The sequence below is a fragment of the Schistocerca americana genome, chromosome 3 (genome assembly GCF_021461395.2).
Source record: "Schistocerca americana isolate TAMUIC-IGC-003095 chromosome 3, iqSchAmer2.1, whole genome shotgun sequence".
NCBI lineage: Eukaryota > Metazoa > Arthropoda > Insecta > Orthoptera > Acrididae > Schistocerca > Schistocerca americana.
This window is the reverse complement of record NC_060121.1, coordinates 733,350,902-733,373,572: the sequence shown is the minus strand read 5'-3', so window position 1 is coordinate 733,373,572 and position 22,671 is coordinate 733,350,902.

The following is a 22,671-nucleotide window of genomic DNA, read 5'->3' as shown; positions in this document are numbered from 1 at the left end:
CTTCTGGTGAGTACTGAGATAATTCAAGATGAAGTGAGGGTTAAAGGCAAAGTGAAAAAAAAAATCCGTGGTCCGACTGGGACCCTTTGGCTTCCAGGCACACGCTTTATCTCTGGAACACCATCCCGACCACTTTGGACTAAAATAATGACAATAAACAGAATGGATACTTCTGTAAGAACACACACACATATATAGTTCAGCACCTAAACCCGTGTAGTTTTATGCAGGCCGCACTATGTCTGTATCGGAAACGCTATCCAGACAAGCGACAGTCACATAATCGATCCAAGGTTCCTCGCAGAGCTTCCGTCGACTCTTTATCAAACGGGACCATAGCGTAAAAAACACAAGTGAGGACCGACCATGAGTTTCGTGGTATTTTTAGACCACCATATGCTTTACTTCTCTCACATCAAGTGACTCCAATATTTATTTGTGTAATTAGCGGCGAGCTCATACAAGTACTGTATAACTCTGTAAGTTTACTTGGTTTACAGTACTCAATCTTTCGTAAATGGTTCAGAAACTTTACGTTATATAGCGTGTTTTACTATCAGAAACAAGGAGATATCAAAATGGGAAGCATGAAGGGGACAACTTTCCGGTATACAAACATGTAAAGATTAGCCAATGGAAAAACCAGGATGGAATGTAACAATATTATGAGAAGGATAGGTGCTACTCACCATATAGCGGAGATGCTGAGTCGCAGATAGGCACAAAAAAAGGACTGTCACAAAATGAGCTTTCAGCCAACAAGGCCTTGGTTGGAAAACGACAACAGACGCACACACACACACACACACACACACACACACACACACACACATTGCTAGAGACTGTGGTCATGCGTGCGTGAGTTACATTTGCGCGTGTGTGTGTTTTGTGTGTGTGAGTGTGTGTCTGTGGTCTTTCTTCGACAAAGGACTTATCGGCCGAAATTTCATTTTGTGGCAGTCTTTTTGTTGTGCCCGTCTGTGATGCAGCATCTCCGCTATGTGTTGAGTAGCAACTGTTGTTGTTGTGGTCTTCAGTCCAGAGACTGGTTTGATACAGCTCTCCATGCTACTCTATCCTGTGCAAGCTTCTTCATCTCCCAGTACCTACTGCAACCTACATCCTTCTGAATCTGCTTAGTGTATTCATCTCTTGGTCTCCCTCTACGATTTTTACCCTCCAAGCTGCCCTCCAATACTAAACTGGTGATCCATTGATGCCTCAGAACATGTCCTACCAACCGATCCCTTCTTCTAGTCAAGTTGTGCCACAAACTTCTCTTCTCCCCAATTCTATTCAATACTTCCCCATTAGTTATGTGATCTACCCATCTAATCTTCAGCATTCTTCTGTAGCACCACATTTCGAAAGCTTCTATTCTCTTCTTGTCCAAACTATTTATCGTCCATGTTTCGCTTCCATACATGGCTACACTCCATAAAAATATTTTCAGAAACGACTTCCTGACACTTAAATCTATACTCGATGTCAACAAATTTCTCTTCTTCAGAAATGCTTTCCTTCCCATTGCCAGTCTACATTTTATATCCTCTCTACTTCGACCATCATCAGTTATTTTGCTCCCCAAATAGCAAAACTCCTCTACTACTTTAAGTCTCTCATTCCCTAGTCTAATTCCCTCAGCATCACCCGATTTAATTCGACTACATTCCATTATCCCTGTTTTGCTTTTGTTGATGTTCATCTTAGATCCTCCTTTCAAGATACTATCCATTACGTTCAGCTGCTCTTCCAAGTCCTTTGCTGTCTCTGACAGAATTACAATGTCAGAGTAGCAACTATCCTTCTCATAATTTTGCTAAAGAAAGATTAATATAATAATACTGTAGAACAAAAGCAAACTAGTGCTTTTCGTTTATTAATGTATGACTCCCTGCGTTAATGTGCTAATGTAGTTTCGTAAACAAGATTTTTACATTAGGTATAAGACGCCTTCGTATACTTTAGTACTTACTCTGCAACAATTTTACAATGTGCTACACATCTCCAGAGCCAACTGGACAAAAACATTGTTCTGTCTTGTGGGCTTGCATAAATCGACATCGATAGGGGCAGATAAATAATCCACACAGAGGTAATTATAGGCAAGTGTTTACAGAGACGAGAGCCAGATAACACATATGTCGAAGGGGGCCAGTGAGAGGAGGTAATGCTGACCCACATGCTAGGAGGTACAAATATTTCGAGGTTCCGCAGTAACGCACCTTTCGATGCTGACACAAAAATCGCTTAACTGATGGCAGTATTTCACCGTTCTCTTTGTGGGCGCTCGGTGGGGAGCCCGCCGATCGGATCAGCTGGCCGGAACGCGAAGGCGGCCGAGTGAGCGGGCGAGGCCCGGCAAATTGGGCGACCAGACAGGCGCGGCGGCGCGCATCTGATCCGATGACCCGAGCCCGCGCTGCCGCCTAAATACCAGCGCGCGCGTTAATAACGCCCCGCGTACCTCTGCTGTTTCGGAACTGCACGAAACTTGTGGAGAGAGAGTTGGCTGGACCAGTCTGTTGCGGCCGCAGAACGATTAGCAGTCGTCCGATGGCCTACAAGTACTCGGCTGACCGGCTGGCATTAAAAGGTTTCGCCATGAAAATGATTCTTCGCTGCGTCCATAGTAACTACACTCACGCTCATAAATTAAGGATAACTGCAGAATGTGGTGCCATACAACGCGGCACTACACAAAACTGGCGCTAGTAGCATAGGCACACAGGGAACACACACGACACAGATCTGTAAGTCCACGGTATTGGTGATAAGTTGAGAAAACCGTACCGAAACACATGTGCTACAAAACGCCACTGTTTCCTGAGCATGTACCCCGACATCAATATGGAATATGATCACCATGCACACATACACCGGCCGAACAACGGGTTGGCATACTCTGGACCAGGTGGTCGAGCAGCTGCTGGGGTATAATCTCCCATTCTTGCACCAGTGCCTGTCGGAGCTCCTGAAGTGCCGTAGGGGTTTGAAGACGTGCAGCGAGATGTCGACAGAGAGCATCCCAGACGTGCTCGACGGGGTTTATGTCTGGAAAACAGGCAGGCCACTCCATTCGTCTGATCTGTTTCAAGGTACTCCTCCACGATGGCAGCTCGGTGGGGCCGCGCGTCATCATCCATCAGGAGAAAGGTGGGACGTACTGGTGCAAAATGACATCCCAATACGTCTGACCTCTTACAGTTCCTCTGTCAAAGACATGCAGGGGTGTACGTGCACCAATCATAATCCCACCCCACACCATCAAACCATGACCTCCATACACGTCCTTTTCAAGGACATTAAGGGGTTGGTATCTGGTTCTGGTTCACGACTGATAAAAAACCGGCCAGAATCATTGTTCAGACTAAACTTCGAGCCGTACGTGAATATAACCTGGGACCACTGTGCCAATGACCATGTACTGTGTTCTTGACACCAGGCTTTACAGGCTCTCCTGTCACCAGGGGTGAGTGGAACGCACCTTTCAGGTCTCCGGGCGAATAAACTATGTCTGTTCAGTCATCTGTAGATTGTGTGTCTGGAGACAACTGTTCCACTGGCTGTGGTAAGGTTCCGAGCAAGCTTACCTGCTGTACACCGTAGCCGTCTGCTTGCATTGATGGTGAGATCTCGGTCTTCTTGTTGTGTTGTACACTGTGGACGTACCGTACTGTAGCGCCTGGACACGTTTCCTGCCTGCTGGAATCTTTGCCATAAATTTGAGATCACACTTTGTGGCACACGGAGGGCCCATGCTACGACCTGCTGTGTTTGACCAGCCTCCAGTCGCCCTAGTATTCTACCCCTCATGTCATCAGTATGTGTTCTTTGAGCCATTTTCAACATACAGTCACCATTAGCACGTCTGAAAACGTCTGCACACTTACTCGCTGCACCGTACTCTGACATGCACGCAGGTCAAATGCACCGCATTGTCATACCCCGAGGTGATTTAAACCCGCAAACCGCCCACCAGAGCGTTGTTTCACCATGCATCAGCATTATCCTTAATTTATGATCATTAATGTAGCTATAGTCCGTGCAGTGTGATGTCTAGTTCACAATATCCATTGTCCTGTAACGCTGGGATTAAGCCAGTCAGGTGGTTCTATTACATCGCTTGCACTGTTAATATACACTGTTCTGCCAAAACATCATGACTGCTGCCCAATGCAAGGCGTTGCCCACCTGGTGGCGTTGTGAGCACGTGACGTCGTAAGTAAAGTACAGAGCCCAGTTACATTAATGTGACCACCGCCTATGCTCGACAACAACGTGCAATAACCACTCACGGACGGCAAGTGGCTGCTGTAGCAGTGTAAAGTATATAATGCGTGTCGGAAGGATGCGAAAACAGTGCAGTCTACGCTCAAACGGAACGACTTATCTGGCGTCCAAAAGCACAAGATCACTTTCTTTCGGGTCAAAGCATTCCCGAAAAGGCTACGCTTGTTAACAGTTGCCATGCCACTGTACTTAAATTATGCTGGTATGGCAAAATGGCACTATGAAAACCCGGCGCTGAGGCAAGTGTAGCGCACAACGCACCATCGATAAAAGCAGAGAAGACGCCTGTGGAGATGCTTGTGGAGGAACAGACGCGCAACTGACCGCCCATTCAGCGACCTCCGCAGCAGGCGCCTGGTTCATGCACCCATACTGCCTGCTGGCGGTGGCGAAGGCTGGAATTTTCACGCCAGTATCGCAACTGGACGTCCACTGATGGTAACAGGTGGCCTTTTCAAATGAGAGGGAATGTTATGGCCCAAGGAAGGTATTTGTGGTATTCTCTGAGTGATCTCGTCATTCTGTAAGGCACTATCGGTAAACACAATGTCACCCCTATATGCAGTTCACTTTTCCTCAGCACGACGGCATCTACCAGTAGGATGATGCAATCTGTTGCACGGCTCGCAGTGTACGTGTGTCGTTCAAAGAGCACCATAGTGAGTTTACCACACTTCCCTGGCCACCAAAATCCCCAGCTTTAAAGCCAATAGAGAATCTGTGGGACCATTTCGATCGGACTGCTCGCGCCATGGATCGCAGGAGTGGCGTGACTCCACATCCCTGCCAGTACCTTCCAGAACCTCACTGACTCTTTTCTTGCGCGTCTCACAGAGGTCCGCAATGCGAAAGATGTTATTCGGGCTTTTGACAGGGGGTCACATTAATATGACTGGACAGTGTGTATAAGCAGAGCAGGGACGAACAGTGAATCACTCTAGTGACAGTATGGGCCGTAGATGGGGGAATCCAGTGCCATAAGACACTTTAGCAAAGAGCAGATTGTCATGGCCCAGAGGATTGGATCGAATATCCAGGAAATGGCGAAACTGGGACGCTACTTACTTACTTCTGTCGTGAGTATCTACGGAAAGTTGCTGAAGGACGGTCAAACCAAAAATAGGCGACAATCTGTTGGACGTCCACACTTCATCCCAAAACGTCGAGACCGGGGGCTCCTCTGTATTCTAAAGTAGGATGGTGGTGGTGGTGGTTAGTGTTTAACGTCTCGTCGACATCGAGGTCATTAGAGACGGAGCGCAAGCTCGGGTTAGGGAAGGATTGGGAAGGAAATCGGCCGTGCCCTTTCAAAGAAACCATCTCGGCATTCGCCTGAAGCGATTTAGGGAAATCACGGAAAACCTAAATCAGGATGGCCGGAGACGGGATTGAACCGTCGTCCTCCCGAATGCGAGTCCAGTGTGCTAACCACTGCGCCACCTCGCTCGGTCTAAAGTAGGATAAGCAGTATCTGTGTCAGAGTGTGCAATGGTCAGACACACGTGTTTTGGAGCACATCATTCAGCACTCCTGGAGTGCCGCAGCAAACGACCCCAATGTGTTCCCATCTTTACCTATTGACAATATCGATCACGATTGCAGAAATCTCGGGAACATCGATACTGGACCGAGGATGAATGCAAACGTGTCAGACGGTGGATGAATCACGCTTCTTGTTACATCAGGTCGATGGTCTTCTCTTGATTCGCCGTCATCCAATCTAACGGTTGTTGGATACATGCACTGTGCCACGAAGGGAGGCCAGTGAAGGCAGTATAATGATATGGGTAACTTGGAGACAATCACCTGGGCTTCCCTGTTGACTTGCGAAGTAATCGAAGTCAGCATGACAACTGTGGATTGCGTGAACATTACCCTCTACATCTACATCTACATCCATACTCCGCAAGCCACCTGACGGTGTGTGGTGGAGGGTACCTTGAGTACCTCTATCGGTTCTCCCTTCTATTCCAGTCTCTTATTGTTCGTGGAAAGAAAGATTGTCGGTATGCCTCTGTGTGGGCTCTAATCTCTCTGATTTCATGCTTAATGTCTTCCCGAACGGCGGCTGCATCTTATACCAGAATAGCTTTCCGTGTCACAACGTCAGAATGGGGCTACCGTGGTTTCAGAACCTTCATAGTGAACTGATGTTAATGTCTTGACCACCGAATTTGCCTGATGTGAATGCAATGGAACGCATGGAAGACGCTATCGGGCATCAGTTCCACGCCCACAAGCGACCATGCAGTAATTTCGGAGAAGTGCGTAGCGTGTGCTAGACATCTGGTGCCGCGTACCTGCTTAAATCTTCTATGGATTTGTCGAATCTATGCTACACAGAAACGTTGCTATATTGCGTTCCTAAAGTGGACGATCAGCCATTAGGCAGGTCATCATAATGTCTTCCTTCATCAGAATATAGCGAAATAAATTTTGTTACTTCTTATCTAAAGTTCAGCTGTAAGAGAAGTATGTTAAATACAAGGCTGGGGCGAAAAAATGGAACACCGCGAGAAATGCATCCTTGAATATAAATGCAGCTGCTAGCGCAGTCTGCAAGTTGCGCTGTTGCATTAAGCTACCAACGACACCTACACAATGATCTCAACACCTTGCAAGTGCCAGCCGTCGTGACAACAGTGTTCCGTGTAGTCGTGAGTACATTATGTCAGAGCTAAGTGAATTCGAACCTGGGTAAATTGTTGGCGCTTCTATGGTGGGCGCTTCCAGAACCGACGTAGCCGAATGGTTTAAACATCATTCATTAAGTCACAACACGGAAGATAGTAAGTGTTCAGTAATCACGACAAGCGTCATTTAAGAGGACTGTGCGAAAAATAAGGAGACGACAGCTGTGAAAGTCACTGCAGAGCTATAAGTCGCACTCGCGAACCCTGTCAGCACGGAAACAACATGAAGGGAACTCCATAAGCTGTGAACTTCAGGGCGAGCTGAACTTATAAAACTATTTATTAGTGATTAAAATGCCAGTAACAGCAAAACCGCGTGAAAGCCATAAAACCTGGACTATACAGCAATGGAGAAAATATCGGGTGAGTCTTATGCCACACTGTCTCCAGATTCTGTTAGAGTTTACGTCCCAAGAGTGGAACGTGCTGGGGTTTCGGTGATAATTTAGGTATTCCATAGGCCCTATGGTTACTATGCAAGGTCTGCCAAGGATTATGTGACCATTTTGGCTGATCATGTCCATCTAATGGTACAACGTTTGTTACTCACTGCTGATGCTGTGTTGCATGAAGACATGGGCCCAGTCACATAGCATATTTGTGGACTGTTTTTGCGGGCAAAGGATCAACTATCGCATATCCCAGTGCCACCGTAGTCATCAGATCTCAGTAAAGTTGAGCCTTTGTGGTTTACTTTGGAGAGAAGGGTGCGTGATCGCTTCTGATTTCCATCATTATTACCTGAACGTTCCACTATTTTGCAGGAAGAATGACATAAGATTTCCTTCAAAACCGTATAAGACTTGAATTTTACCACTGCGAGAGGACTGAAAGCTGTTTCGAGTGCCGTCGGTTTACCTGCACCTTATTGGGCATGGTAATGTGTTGTGTTTTTGGTTTTCCACATTTTGTCCATCAATTGTATGTAGGAGTTGTGAGAGAAAAGTAATGAAAGTGAGAACAATGCGAGCGATCTGGCAACGCTATGTTGTTCTACTTGTGTGTCCATCCCTTCCACAGGCTCAGTATGAGTTTCAGCTCTGCACAGCCGTCACGTGATATTTGAGTACGCTATCAGTGAAGCTGTGTTTTTGTTGTGTATTACAAAAATGGAACAGTGGAATTTAGAGCAACGTTATACCATCAGATTTTACGTTAAACTCGGGGAATCCGTGACTGTGGTTTTTGAAAAGTTGAAACAGACGTTTGAGGAACATTCCTTATCAAGAGCACAAGTTAATTGCTGGCACAAATTATGGTGAACCTCGCTCAGGGAGATCTTAGATTTCAAAAATCGAATGTGTTCATGCTCTCGTGGTATCAGACCGACGTTTAATAAGGAAATCTGTCAACCAAGTGTTTTACAAAAATGTCCTTGAAAGGCTCAGGAAGAGGGTGAGCCGGCAGAAGTGGCCGAGCGGTTCTAGGAGCTACAGTATGGAACCGCGCGACTGCTACGGTCGCAGGTTCAAATCCTGCGTCGGGCATGGATGTGTGTGATGTCCTTAGGTTAGTTAGGTTTAAGTAGTTCTAAGTTCTAGGGGACTGATGACGTCAGAAGTTAAGTTCCATAGTGCTCAGAGCCATTTGAAGAGGGTGAATGCGGAATCTGCAGACAAATGGATGCTGCATCACGATCATGACTACGCTCTGTGTCACACGGCCACGTCTATCACGGAATTTGTGACCTCAGAAGGCATTCCTGTTTTTCCACAGCCCCCTATTCATCTGATTTGTACCCTTGTGACTGTTTTATTTTCCCGAAATTGAAAATTCTCTTAAAGGAACGTCATTTTGGGACTGTGGAGAACATTTAAAAGAAGATGACTGGCATGTTAAAGATCCTACCAGTTGAAACTTTTACGCGCTGCTACCAAGTCTGGGAACGACTCTGCCGGTTTATAGCTGAAATGGGAACTACTTTGAAGGGGAAAATATTGTTATCTGAAAAAAATGAAAACTTTGGTAGATAAAGCCAACGACTCTGCCGCAGTGCAACATCGGTTCCCGTCAGATCACCTAAGGTAAGCGCTGACGGGCTTGGATACCACATGGATGGTAACCATTCGAGTCTGTTAAAAAATGGTTCAAATGGCTCTGAGCACTATGCGACTTAACTTCTGAGGTCATCAGTCGCCTAGAACTTAGAACTAATTAAACCTAGAATGAGATTTTCACTCTGCAGCGGAGTGTGCGCTGATATGAAACTTCCTGGCAGATTAAAACTGTGTTCCAGACCGAGAATCGAACTCGGGACCTTTGCCTTTCGTGGTGCTTGTTAGAGCAATTGCCCGCGAAAGGCAAAGGTCGCGAGTTCGAGTCTCGGTCGGGCACACAGTTTTAGTCTGCCAGGAAGTTTAATTAAACCTAACTAAGGACATCACACACATCCAAGCCCGCGGATTCGGTCGCTCGGCTCCAGACTGTAGCGCCTAGAACCGCACTGCCACTCCGGCCGGCTCGAGTCTGTCAACCGCTGTTGGAAAGTGGGGTGCACTCAGCCTGTGTTGGGCCAATTAAGCAGTTAGTTGACTAAGAAGCAGCGGCTCCTGTCACGAAAAGTAACAACGTGCTGGAGAGTAGTGTGCTGGCCACGTGCCCACCCGTATCTGCATTCAGTTACGCCGATCGGCTGAGGATGACACGGCGGTAGGTCTGTACCGTCGGGGCTTTCGAGACCTGTTCGGACGGAGTCTGGTGAACAAAAAAACAGTCTCATTACTTAGCTCACATACCTCGTACTTTGTTTCGCCGTGTTTAATCTCGTGTCGTGAAATGAAATGAAATGATCGTATGGCATTATTGGCAGGGGGGCCCCATGCGGGAGAGTTCGGCCGCCGTATTGCAAGTCCACTTCGACGAATTGCAGGTTAATGATGATGAAATGATGATGAACGACACACAACATCCAGTCATCTCGAGGCAGAGAAAATCCCTGACCCCGACGGGAATCGAACCCGGGACACGTTATTGCCGTGTACAGCGGCGTACTCGAGGGTTAGAAGCGGCAGGCCATGTTAAAGCGATAAGCTAGTCATACACGATACATTTTCAGCTCCACGTGCGCCACGAATAACTCGCAGTAGCGCAAAGGTTAACGTCGAGCCCACTTCCGGCCGTCCTGGCTGCGCGCTCGCAGAATTAGCATACAGTGGGCCGGCAGAGACGTGCTGGCCCCTGCCGTCGCGAAGTGGTCTGGCGCAGCCGCTGGCGGAGCTCAGCAGCGGTGCCAGCGGCAGCCCTCGGCGGCGACAAGTCTAAATCAGGCCCTGCCGGCGATTTCACGCGGGGTCAGCGGCGCGCGAGCGTGAGCGGCTTCCAAGACGGCCAGGTGAACTGCATCAACGCGCGCGTCTTCCCAGCCGCGTGCGTCCGTGTCCATTCGGCCGCGCCACGCTTTCCGTCTGGCTAGCGACACGCCGCGTCCGACCGTCCGATTGTCTGTCACGCCGACTGTCTGCGCCGGTCGCGCTCAAAGGCGAGAGACGGCCGGGGCGTAAGGGAGCCTTTTGATACGACTTGCTTTTGGACCGAAGTATCGGGCCGGGTTACCTTCAAAGGCCCGCGGCAGACGGGTGCGCCGTAGATACGCGTCGCAGATACGACTCCCTTTCAGAGTGAGTGTCAAAGCGGGCTTCAGTCACTCTGAGCTGACGTTAGTTGGTTGAACGTTCTGTAAATCATATACACAATATACATCATCACGTGGAAACTGACAGCTGAATAAAGTGTTCACATTATATTTACATGGCGAATCCCTAGCCCCTACCTATGGGTTTTATGCAGCCAACAGTGCCTTCAAAAACAGCACGCTACATTGTCATATTCCCTCGTTTGCTACACACAAACTAACAGTCCACAGAAAAAACGAACACGATCTTTTTGTAGGAAATTTAACGCAGTTAAATTTTGTACTGAGTTACGTTTCCGCTAGAGGCCGTAGCTCCCGAATTATTCAAGAAAACGTGCAGACGTGAGCTTCAGACGCGTTTCTCTTGATTAACTCGGGAGCTGTGGTCTCCAGATAAAACATATCCCAATACAACATTTTACTACTTTAAATTTGCTTCAAAAAGGTCCTATTCTTTTCTTTCTGTAGGACTAATACTTATCTCAGATATCTTGGTTCAAATGGCTCAGAGCACTATGGGACTTAACTTCTGAGGTCATCAGTCCCCTAGAACTTAAAACTACTTAAACCTAACTAACCTAAGGACATCACACACATCCATGCCCGAGGCAGGATTCGAACCTGCGACCGTAGCGGTCGCGCGGTTCCAGACTGAAGCGCCTAGGACCGCTCGGCCACCTCGGCCGGCTATCTCAGATATCTCAGGAGAACAAAGTCTCTGTACAGGACACAGGTGAGCCAGTACTTTTGTACGGTTGTGAAACTTGGTCGACATCAGCAACGACGGAAGATTCAATGTGCGCATTTGAGAGAAAGGCTCTTCGGAAGATCTATGGACCCGTCTACAATAACATGGAAGGTAAATGGGAAAGAAGAAAGAAAGAAGACTTGTACCAGACGTTTGGAAAGCGACACATTGGACGAACATTGGGACAGAGGGGACTACAATGATTTGGCCTCTTCTTACCAGCGGACGGATGCCTTCCTGAGAGAGTCCTCCACTCTCAACCGACGGGAAAACGCGCGAGAGGACGCCAAAGAACGACGATCCTTCAAGAAGTGGAACCGCCGGCCATGGAGGATGATGCTAGAGACCGGAAAAGATGGAGTGCCATCTTCAGCAAATAAATCCTCTCTTGTGATTGACAGACATTCTTTTTATTGGGGTTGTTGTGCTTGTAATGTTGTTTTTTCCTATTATTCTTCTGGTGTAGGCGTCGAACGTCTATTAGTGCAATAAATAATGATGAGGAGGACTAAAACTTCGCACGTAGCGAGCGACAGAATATGAAAATCTAGCGCGTGGGCTTTGGTGTTGCAGGTTGCATAAAACCCACAGGTAGGGTAGCTGAATAATACTGTACACAGGGTGATCCAGAATTCCATCTAAAACAAGGAAAAAGTCTAGTAAACATCAGTTTTAAAGTGCGTTCGTTAAGGGCTATGAGCACCTGTCCTTTTTCGCTACTGTGAAACACATCTCTTCGAGTTAACAAACGTATGTATTTTAGAGCCCATGTTTACCAGACTTTTTTTTTCATACTATTACCTCAAAAGTGTTTGTAGGCGGGAAGAGTTCCGTCGGGTGTCTCTCCTAAGATTCGTCACGCGAATTTCCTCTGGTGTTTTGGCAGGTATATGCAATTTGGTTTTTGGAATACGTAGCTGGAATCAGCCGGAACAAATACTATTCATTGCGTCTTTCACATGGTGCCCTGTGTCGATAGAAAACGTCGGTTTGTTTCCCGTTTGGAACAAAATAATTTTTAAAACGTAATTTTACATGTCCATTCGATAGGGCGGTCCAAATTAGTCTAGCGCGATATTCGTTTTATTGGCTGGCCGTGGTGGCCGAGCGATTCCAGGCGCTTCAGTGCGGAACCGCGCTGCTGCGACGGTCGCAAGTTCGAATCCTGCCTCGGGCATGGATATGTGTGATGTTCTTAGGTTAGTTAGGTTTAAGTAGTTCTAAGTTATAGGGGACTGATGTTGAGTCCCATAGTGCTCAGAGCCGTTTGAACCATTTCTTATCCGTTTTATCGACAAATATTTGCAGGAAGAGTTAAACGCGAAGAATAACCACTGCTCCAGAAGCGACTAAGCAGCGCTGCTGCATGGCGGTAGCAGTCAGTGCTTGCCCCAGCGGTGTTGTAGCTGTTGGAGTACTGCTCATTGTCCGTGGTTTACTGTCCCTGTTAACACATACAAAAAAGTACACACCAGACTAATTTGGGACCGCTCTGTCGAACGGACACGTCAAATTCTGCTTTTTCCTTTTTTTCTTTTAAATCAGAAACAAATCGATGGTTTCTGTCGACACTGGGGGTCGCATGCGAGACGTGATGAGCAGCACTTGTTCGGGTTGACTCCGGCTATACATTACAAAATCGAAACTGCAAATATCTGCCGAAACATCAGAGAAAATTCATCTGACGGCTCTTGGGAGACACGCCATGTATGTATAGTAAACGATAACTGTTTACAGCATACCACAGTTGCGCAAGGTAAGTCGAGGCGACCAATTTGGTACAAGGTACATGTGGTCTATCAACCCTGGAAACAACCTCAAAGTGGCCTACAAAAGTTACCTGAGCTACAGCGTTTGAGCTTGTGGTGTAAGAGTGCGAGATGTAAGTATCACTTTATAATGTTGCTTTCCTCTCGTACTCTTGCACCACCAGCTTAGACGTGCACTTAAAAATTGTGAAACTGACGTTTGTGTAAATTTTAGCTCCCAATTTTGTGAACAGCGTGAACTGTTCTGTTTCTCTAGTCTTGTTACGACGAGAGGACTGTGCTTGTAACGTTTAGATTGGAATCGAATGGGAAATGTAGTGAATTTTTCCGTAAGGTGTTCAAAAGACTTTTGTTTTCGTTACCCTCACAGAAAACATTAACTATCTTACTAACGAAACCCAGTGGCATAAGAGGGTGAGAAGATTTTGAAAATCTTGCGCGATACGCATTCATTATAGCTTAGGTGGTGTTTGCATGTCAGTTAGAGATTGTTTCCTGGCTTGGTAGACCATAAGTGTCTGATACCAAATTATTGTTCTTGTCTCGCCCCGCGCCACTCAAGTACGTTGTAAACAGCAACCGTTTACACCCAGGTGTTTTACGAAGAGTAGTATATATATTTTGGGAAGTAATTCAAATGTAAAGTTCCATACAGCATTTGTCAAATTTCTGGTGCTGGTACTCCTGCTGATGCTCCACGAACACAAACAGGAATCGCTGGAGGGATGAAGACGTTCTTTTCGCGAAATACTCGTGAAAAAGTTTAGAGAATCGCCATTTGCATCTCACTGCAGAACTATCCTAATGCCACCAGAACTTAAATAGTGGCAACTATTTATTCACTACCGATACAAAAGAGTTACATGCTTTCACCTGTTACTGTCCTTCAAAGTAGTCACCAGCGTTGTGTAGAACACGCTGCCAGCGATGTAGAAGGCATAGTATATCGTTAGCAGGGCCTGTTCTGTTGGTGGTGCGAATGGAGCCGTCTACTGCCTGCCGAATCTCCGGAACAGTTCTGAAGCGAATGCCACCAAGTGGTTCCTTTATCTTCGGAATCACATCAAAGTCACAAGGACTTAAGTCCGGGGAGTATGGTGGATGGTACAGTACTTCCCAGTTCCATCGAGTGAACAGAGCAGCCATAGCTTGCGCTCTATGCACCCGCGCATTGTCGTGCAAAATGATGGGTGGGTTGCGCAGGAAGTGTCGCCGCTTCTTTCACAAAGTTGGTCGCAGATGATGCTCCAAAAACGAACAGTATTACTGTGCATTGACGGTCTGCCGTAGAGGAACGTAATGCGTTAGGATAACGCCATCACAGTCGTACACGAGAATCACCATAACTTTCACCATGCTGGGGCTGTGACGCACTTTCGACTTGCGCGGTGACCCATAATGACGCTATTCGTTGGACTGGCGTTTCAGTTTTGGCTTCGTGGCATTCAATTCAGAACTGTTCCAGAGATTCGACAGGCAGTAGTCCGCTCCATTCACACCATCAACAGAACAGGCTCTGCTAACAGCATACTACGCCTTCCACATCGCTGGCAACGGGTTCTACACAACGCTGGTGACTACTTTGAAGGACAGTAACAGGTGCAAACATGTAACTCTTTTGTATCGGTTGTGAATAAATAGTTGCCACTTTTTAAGTTCCAACCTTCGTAAATACCGCGCGATGTCCGCGTTAACAAGATAAGGGAAATCTGTTCTCGTATGGATCATTTAGACAATCTCTTTTCCATCGTTCCATTTGCCAGTGGAACAGAAAGGAGGATAACTAGCGGTGGTGTAAGGTACTCTCCGTCATGCACCGTATGAATACTTGCGAAGAATTTACGCAGATATAGACGTAAGCACCGAACCCACCACATACTACCACGTAAACGTACCATACCGTCATTTATTGGTGGATAAATCAAGCTCGCAGTTTCTCAGTTACCAACTAAGAAGAGGAGCGATAACTCCCAAAATCGCAAAAATAGTGCCAAATGAAGGTGTAATGAGCTGCTGCTTTAATTCATGTAGTGTAAAGGCTATCGTCTTGTAGGATCATTTTAGCGTCACTGTAGAGACGTCTATCGGTGCCTTGACTAGGCCAGGGTACTGAGACTCTCTTTCCTGAAGGGCAGTTAGTAAGGGGGTAGCCATGGCAGAAAATGTTTTTAACCTAATTTTTTATTCGCTTAAAAAGTTCGTTAGAGATTCTAATTTTATGATTAATTCATATAAAGTGGGCCATAAATGTTACAATATGTTAAAACCGCGACTTAACAGCTTAGAGGTCCGCCGCATCCGAGTGCTCGAATGCAAACTTTGTAATACTGTAACAGTTACTGACCGCAAAGGGTTCCTGTTAGATTCTGATGTATCGTAGAGGGCAGTAGTATCAACTAAAATACTATTCTTAACAGTATCCCTGTTCATGGCATGATTCGCTTAAACAGTCTGAACGAACGTGCTTCTCTCACATCTGCTTAACTTGTCATTTCGCTTATTTTTTATACAGAGTAAAAAGTGAATGTGTGAAAATGACAAACAAATGTATTTATACGGATAGAAAAGGTTCCAAAATTAATCTCAATTGTAGAAAAAACGCCTCGACTGGTAAGCGGAAGCCAGTTAATCGATATAATTTTATCAAAATGAGTGTGTTTCGACAGTGGCGTAAAAAAAAAAGGCCAACTCTACCCTGGTTTCGTTGCCGATTAGTTTGTTCAGTTTCGTTATTAAACGACAAAAAGTGAATCTGTAAACGCTTGTTTTCTCAAGACAACATTGTTTTCAAACTCATAGGATCTGTAACTTACGAAATATATATGCAGTTACTTTACACCTTTTGTAACTTGGTGGCTCGGCGTTTTCCCTTCTGTAGCACGTAGGATTACTGCGATATATTTTAATTTCGATTTTTAGTGCACGTTTTCATAACGATTTTTTTGCCGAAAATGCTTACTTTATTTCAGAATGCCGCCATTTTGTTAAAAACAATTTTTAAATATCCCTCCGTGCTAGGTTAGACAATACCATCGGTTTCAAAGCAGTTTCTAAAATTTTGTGGAAGATTTTGTTGTCGACTTCCTTTGCACGCTTTGTGGGTCTTTATTGGTTATAGGAGCGAGGAACAGATGCGGTTCGTGGACGGAGAATTCAGACGTTAATTTATTCTACATCTAATACCAAATAGTAAAAATAATACATAACTTTGTTTGCTGTAGTTGCAGCGTCAGTTGATAACAGTAGATTTTAATGCTGAAATGTATACAGAGAGAACTTATGAAACCGACAAGCTGCGGTATCCTCACTGAAAATGAAGGAAAAAAAGTACTATGAACATGGGACCGGAAATGCATCGTTGCCATGGTAGGTGGCGCTAACGAATGAAAGCTTCTCTGACCACGTGTCATGTGTTCCTTGTGTGTTGTAGATTATTTGATTGACGCAGCGTACTGTAAGCAGTAGAATGGTCCGGTATTCACGTCGGGAAAAGCGGAGATGGTGTTTGTGTATGGCCAAGCAGACGGAAACGGGCGGTCGAGTCGCAACACGACTATACAAAACAAGTTCCCTCAGTGACACCAATCATATCACACTACATTTCGAGCCCTTTTTGGGCGTTTTTGTGATCATGGGTCCTTTCAGAGAAGACACATGGACGTGCAGGGAGGCGGTGGACTGTGCGTACACCAGATTTAGAGGACCAGGTTCTACAGGGCGACCCTTCGTACAAGCCCAGACAAATCGGCCCACCAACATGCTGTAATTCAAAGTGCGATTATGTGTATCCTGCGTAACAACCGCTACTATATCACCTTCATCGAATGCAGGGATTATTAGCAGCAGATTTTGTCGATGATTTTTGCTCCGGAACGTGTGAAAGAGTGCGGCAATCCACGGTGCGACGTGTAAACGCGTGCACTGCAGCCCATGGATGCCGCTTTGAACGTCCGTTCTGACGTGGACGCGATGCAGCTCTGTACTGCGTTTCGGGACGATTTGTTGCCGATGTACGCGCACCGACCATTTCCGGACACATGATCATGGGGCCTTTTTTCCTTACATCTCCAATCAGGAATCGGACCCTGCAGTTTCTCGGTTTTATTAATATTTATCCTGTATACAAATACAAGGAGTCACAATAACTACTCCGTAGATGACGACCCCTGACCACTATGGAAGTCTATAAATGTTATGACATGGCAACCAGATAAACGGGTATTCATTGGACAAATATATTATACTAGAACTGACATGTAATTACATTTTCACGCAATTTGGGTGCATAGATCCTGAGAAATCAGTACTCAGAACAATCACCTCTGGCCGTAATAACGCCCTTGATACGCACGGCCATTGAGTCAAACAGAGCTTGGATAGCGTGTACAAGTACAGCTGCCCATGCAGCTTCAACACGATACCACAGTTCATCAAGAGTGACTGGCGTATTGTGACGAGCCAGTTGCTCGGCCACCATTGACCAGACGTTTTCATTTGGTGAGAGATCTGGAGAATGTGCTGGCCAGGGCACCAGTCGAACATTTTCTGTATCCAGAAAGGCCCGTAGAGGACCTGCAACATGCGGTCGTGCATTATCCTGCTGAAATGTAGGGATTCGCAGGGATCGAATTAAGGGTAGAGCCACCGGTCGTAACACATCTGAAATGTAACGTCCACTGTTCAAAGTGCCGTCAATGCGAACAAGAGGTGACCGAGACGTGTAACCAATGGCACCCCATACCATCACGCCGGGTGATACGCCACTATGGCGAAGACGAATACACGCTTCCATTGTGCGTTCACCGCGATGTTGCCAAACACGGATGCGACTATCATGATGCTGTAAACAGAACCTGGATTCATCTGAAAAAATGATGTTTTGCCATTGGCGCACCCAGTTTCGTCGTTGAGTACAACATCGCAGGCACTCCTGTCTGTGGTGCAGCGTCAAGGGTAATCGCAGCCATGGTCTCCGAGCTGATAGTAATGCTGCTGCAAACGTTGTCGAACTGTTAGTGTAGATGGTTGTTGTCTTGCAAACGTCCCCATCTGTTGACTCAGGGATCGAGACGTGGCTGCACGATCCGTTACAGCCATGCGGTTAAGATGCCTGTCATCTCGACTGCTAGTGATACGAGGCCGTTGTGATCCGGCACGGCGTTCCGTATTACCCTTCTGAACCGACCGATTCCATATTCTGCTAACAGTCATTGGATCTCGACCACCGCGAGCAGCAATGTCGGGATACGATAAACGGCAATCGTGATAGGCTACAAACCGACCTTTATCAAAGTCGGAAACGTGATGGTACGCATTTCTCCTCCTTACACGAGGGATCACAACAACATTTCACCAGGCAACGCCGGTCAACTGCTGTTTGTGTATGAGAAATCGGTTGGAAACTTTCCTCATGTCAGCACGTTGCAGGTGTCGCCACCGGCGCCAGCCTTGTGTGAATGCTCTGAAAAGCTAATCATTTGCATATCACACTATGTTCTTCCTGTCTGTTAAATTTTGCGTCTGTAGCACGTCATCTTCGTGGTGTAGCAATTTTAATAGCCAGTAGTGTAACTGGTAGCGGCGTAAGCATTCTTGGCAGATCCTTCACGCCGTGGTGGCGGCTATAGGAAATGCGGCTGCGTGACTGCCGTTGGGAGTATGTTACAGTGCGGCCGACCGGATGGCGGGCGATATCGCAGCTTCCCACCAGCCACCCTCGCACTCCGCGAAGATCTTTCGTCAGTGTCGTGTACTTTCCGCTCGGTGCAATTTTTTCAGTCCTGAGACTGGTTTGATGCAGTTCTCCATGCTACTCTATCCTGTGCAAGCTTCTTAATCTCCCAGTACCTACTGCAGCCTACATCCTTCTTAATCTGCTTAGTGTATTCATCTCTTGGTCTCCCTCTACGATTTTTACCCTCCACGCTGCCCTCCATTCCAAAATTGGTATCTCTTGATGCCTCAGAACATGTCCTACCAACCGATCCCTTCTTCTAGTCAAGTTGTGCCACAACTCCTCTTCTCCCCAATTCTATTCAATACCTCCTCATTAGTTATGTGATTTACCCATCTAATCTTCAGCATTCTTCTGTAGCACCACATTTGGAAAGCTTCTATTCTCTTCTTGTCTAAACTATTTATCGTCCATGTTTCACTTCCATACATGGCTACACTCCATACAAATACTTTCAGAAACGACTTCAAAAATGGTTCAAATGGCTCTGAGCACTATGGGACTTAACTTCTGAGGCTATCAGTCCCCTAGAACGTAGAACTACTTAAACCTAACTAACCTAAGGACATCACACAAACCCATGCTCGAGGCAGGATTCGAACCTGCGACCGTAGCGGTCACGCGGTTCCAGACTGTAGCGCCTAGAACCTCTCGGCCACCACAGCCGGCAAGAAACGACTTTCTGACACTTAAATCAATACTCGATGTTAACATATTTCTCTTCTTCAGAAACGCTTTCCTTGCCATTGCCAGTCTACATTTTATATCCTCTCTACTTCGAACATCATCAGTTATTTTGCGCCCCAAATAGCAAAACTCGTTTCCTAATCTCATTCCCTCATCATCACCCGACTTGATTCGACTACATTCCATTATCCTCGTTTTGCTTTTGTTGATGTTCATCTTATATCCTCCTTTCAAGACATTATCCATTCCGTTCAACTGCTCTTCCAAGTCCTTTGCTCTCTCTGACAGAATTACAATGTCATCGGCGAACCTCAAAGTTTTTATTTCTTCTCCATGGATTTTAATACCTACTCCGAATTTTTCTTTTGTTTCCTTTACTGCTTGCTCAATATACATATTGAATAACATCGGGGAGAGGCTGCAACCCTGTCTCACTCCCTTCCCAACCACTGTTTCCCTTTCATGTCCCTCGACTCTTATAACTGCCATATGATTTCTGTACAAATTGTAAATAGCCTTTCGCTCCCTGTATTTTACCCCTACCACCTTCAGAATTTGAAAGAGAGTATTCCAGTCAACATTGTCAAAAGCTTTCTCTAAGTCTACAAATGCTAGAAACGTAGGTTTGCCTTTCCTTAATCTTTCTTCTAAGATAAGTCGTAGGGTCAGTATTGCCTCACGTGTTCCAACATTTCTAAGGAATCCAAACTGATCTTCCCCGAGGTCGGCTTCTACCAGTTTTCCCATTCGTCTGTAAAGAATTCGCGTTAGTATTTTGCAGCTGTGACTTATTAAACTGATAGTTCGGTAATTTTCACATCTGCCAACACCTGCTTGCTTTGGGATTGGAATTATTATATTCTTCTTGTTTGTTATTTTATCGAAAAAAATCATGAATATCGGTTCCAAAATCGAGCGTGTACCTGGTCTGTCCCCTTAAAACGCTTGTCTTATTCCTCATGCAGTATCGCATCGTCCAACTCATCTCGTGCTTTACTCGCAGGAGTGTTTCGCAAGCGGCAGCGGCAGCTGGGAAGGCAACGGCCGGTCGGCGCCCCGAGTTTCGGCAGGTGGTCCTGTGCGCCTTTCGCCGGTACTTTTCCTCTGCGCCGCGCCGCGCCGGCTGATGCTGACCCGAAAGCTGGCGCCCGCTGCCCGCGGCTCAGCGCAGCGGTGCGTTCCGGGTAATTTTCACGAGCGCCCGTTACCCGGCCCGGGCCAGCAGCTACAATGGCCCGGCCATTGTTCCGCGCACCGCGCGAGCTGCGGCAGGCTCACTCCGCCACCAACTCTTTGCACGAAATGTCTACGAGAGGGTCGCCCGCTCTGAAAACCAGTCGACAGAGCGCTCTACAGGTTCACAACACTTTACAAAGATGGTGCAGAAAATTACGTGATGTTGTTTGAGTAACACAAACTGTTACGCCACATCGTCTAAACAGGGAGAAGTCATGATAGGCTTTCCGCAGAGTTCGGTCAGGGGCCATTACTGTTCTAGCTCTGTGTTAATGATCTACTACTTTATTTTGAACCAGGAGGAGAAATTTGCCCATTTACAGATGATACAATCATTATTGCCAAACTGTTCAAAGAAGGGGCCACAGGGAAAATAGGCTGGTGCATCAGTTCGCTGCGTTTTTGTTTCGCATGTTGGTATTTCTATTCCTAAGGATTTATTTACTCTTTGCCATTGTTTACTTCTTCACTTTTGCTCTTCGAGTTTGCATAAATGGTGGCAAGTCATGTTTTCCAGGCATCGGATTTCTTCCTGGGGTGACATCCATTGACTAGCTCACATTCGAATCAATGAGCTCTCCTGAATGCCGGCCAGTGTGGCCACGCGGTTAAAGGCGCTTCAGTCTGGAACCGCGCGACCGCTACGATCGCAGGTTCGAATCCTGTCTCGGGCATGGATGTGTGTGATGTTCTTAGATTGGTTAGGTTTAAGTAGTTCTAAGTTCTAGGGGACTGATGACCAAAGATGTAAAGCCCCATAGTGCTCAGAGCCATTTGAACCATTTCAACACAATACTCTCCGCCTCCTGTTACACTGGCGTGTCCACCTGTCATGCGCCATGTAGTGGTCGATTCCGAATTACATAGGGGTGCCAGGGTATTGTGTGCTGTCATCCTTTGGTCAAGAAATACTTGGTGTAGTCGTAGCCAGATAGTCGATGTGGGATTTTCCTTTTTGCGAGAGACGATATGATAATCAAAAGCTTTTCGTTTATGAATGAACACTGCAATCAAATGATGACAGCGATTCATGACTTGTGGAAGAGGTTATTTCATATTCTTTGTGGGTACCTACCAGAGTATGCTAATAATATACTGTACATTTCTGTCCTGCAACTACTTTTCTTGGCATGGCTGACTAAAATTTATACACCACCCAAGGCTAATGCAAGTGGCCGTGGAAGTGGGTGAGTTTAGGCTGACCAGGCTGAATTACATTGGGGGCCACCTGCTGATGTGGAGAGGCGTTGAGGACTTTACCACATGCAAAGGCAAGGCAATGGGAGCAGAGGTGGAATGGCATTGATGCAGCAAAAAGGCAAAGCCGGTGTTGTATAGATGACCTGATTGCGTATGGGTTGGGAACCGATGCTGTAGCAAAACAATGACAGGCCAAGCCTTAACACACTGAATGTGAGTCATGGGGTAACGACATGGACTTATACAGACGGCGGAAGTATCGCGTACACAAAGTGTAAAAGGGCAATAAATTCGTGAAGCTGTCATATATACTTAGGTGATTCATGTGGAAAGGTTTCAGACATGATTGTGGCTGCACTACGGGAATTTACAGACTTCGAACGTGGAATGCTAGTTGGAGCTAGACGCACGAGAGTTCAGTATTCCGAGATTCACAGCATCAAGAATGTGCCGAGAATGCCAAATTTCAAGAAACCTGACCACGGTCAAAGCACTGGCCGACGGCCTTCACTTAACGACCGAGACCACCGTCGTTTGCCTAGACTAGTGAGTGCTAATAGATAAGCAACAATGCGTGAAATAACCTCAAAAATCAATGTGGGACGCACGACGAACGTATCCGTTAGGGCAGTGCGGCAAAATTTGGCGTTAATGGGCTATGGCAGCAGACGACTGACGCG